The sequence below is a fragment of the Priapulus caudatus genome, unplaced genomic scaffold (genome assembly GCF_000485595.1).
Source record: "Priapulus caudatus unplaced genomic scaffold, Priapulus_caudatus-5.0.1 Scaffold2281, whole genome shotgun sequence".
NCBI lineage: Eukaryota > Metazoa > Priapulida > Priapulimorpha > Priapulimorphida > Priapulidae > Priapulus > Priapulus caudatus.
Genome location: NW_014579342.1, coordinates 12,959 through 14,868, shown reverse-complemented (window position 1 = coordinate 14,868; position 1,910 = coordinate 12,959). Strand labels below are relative to the sequence as shown.

Sequence of the window (1,910 nt, the reverse complement as noted above, 5' to 3'; positions counted from 1 at the left end):
TGACACTCCTGGTGTCATTTCTTTGTTGGTTGTCGTTTCGCGGAAGGGAGGTTATACTGGCCATTAGCAATGAATACTGAGGGTGTGGGTAGAAGAGAAGGGGTTAGTCGGTGGAGTTGGAGGAGGGCAGGAGTGGGGTGGGGTAAAATGGAAGGGGTTCGTCGGTGGAGTTGGAGGGAGGCAGGAGCATGCTAGGGGTGGAAGGGGTAGTAGGGAAGGTGTTATAGCAGGGGGGCTAGGAGGGAGGTAGTGGAGGGGGAATATGCTGGGGTGGGGTGGGGGTAGCGGGGAAAGGGGTTAATCGGGGAAGTTGGGAGGGGGAGGTAGTGGAGGAAGTAGAGGTATGCTGGGGCGGGGTGGGTGGTAGGGGTAGAGAATAGTGAGATTCTTGGCTGTACAGCCTGATTCTCTTGCGATTACGTTCTTTCCCTTACGTCAAGTTTCATACACGCGAGACGACAACAAATATAGATATTGCGTAGAAAAGACGTGCTGTGAACCAAGGCCTATATATATACACACACAGACACACACAGACACACACACACACATATATATATATATATATATATATATATGCCTTGCTGTGAACGTGTGAAGGGTAAGAAGTAAAGGTCAAGCGAACAGCCAATAGATATAAACGATGGGAATCACGTGAGATCACGTGAGATCAAGATTGTCTGCGAGCTTCACTCCAGATTATTTCTACCTGTACCCACGAGAAAATCCTGTAGCAGGAGCAATGGAGCTACGCGGGTAGAGTTAACCCCAGATAAACATGCGTGTAAAATATGCACATGCCACGTGTATCACTATGCGAAGTGTAAGGGTATATCCAGTGGAACAGTAACGTGCAATGATATGCTTAAACGTCGCATTCAATATTGCAGCTTACAGAATGGCCCGCAGGAATGTTGTCCAATAACCTTCAATCTATCGCTAGCTAATCATCTTCGATCTATTGATAGCAATCTCATCAAGCAGAGTTCACCAACATATATCATAGTCACATTATACAGTCACATTTCACGAGCACGTTTTACGATTACATTTTATACCTATTACAAGCACATTCCAAAAGCACATTTGAATCTAGGAAGTCTCACAAGCACACTACGCACTACGCGTTTTACTAGCACGTTTTACAAGCTCAACTCACGTTTTACGAGAACGCATACGAGTACGTTACACAAGCACAGCTCACTAACACTTTTGACACATTTAATACACATTTAATATATTTGATACGAGTATGTTTCACAAGCACAACTCATGCAGCTCACCTCGTTATTGCTATTGTCTCGTCAGGTATAGCTATACTGTGCTTCGCCCCTCTAATCCGTACGGACGCATGAATACAAAATGGCCGCGCTTGTTTGTAGTTACATCTTATGACGAATCTTATAAGCTAACGACATCTTATACGCTAACGACTGCCTAACATTAACAAGCGTGTTGACCGATCCAGCAACATCGGGCAACACCGGGCAACAATGGGCAACATCGGGTAACACCAGGCAACATCCAGCAACAGCGCGATCCAGCAATGGACCAAAAGGGAGAAGGGGGACCAGAACCAGAACCAGAACCACTAGCGAGGAGGGATATGGAGGAGCGCTGTAAGTGCCCTCTAGCGGGGTCCATGCGCGGGTTCTAACACTTAAGGCGGCACGGCACGTTTACTCCTTAACGAGTACTATATTTGAGATACTCAATAAATGACCGATTCGTGTTCTTCATTCGTTTTCTGGTATTGGGAATGGGAATAAATCTTGGATGGGAATCTTCCACCATCATGAAAACACACCAAACACGCGCACAAACTCACACCCGCACGCACGCAGGCACATGTGTAAGCGTGCACGCAAGTACCCCACGCACGCACGCAAGTACCCCACGCACGCACGCAA

The 1,910-nt window shown here is 46.9% G+C and overlaps 1 protein-coding gene across 1 annotated transcript in view; it reads right to left on the bottom strand.

Annotated features, from left to right (window-relative positions):
- Nucleotides 1-1,910, bottom strand: part of LOC106818496 — a 7,729-nt gene that overhangs the window by 2,947 nt on the left and 2,872 nt on the right. The window lies entirely within an intron of this gene.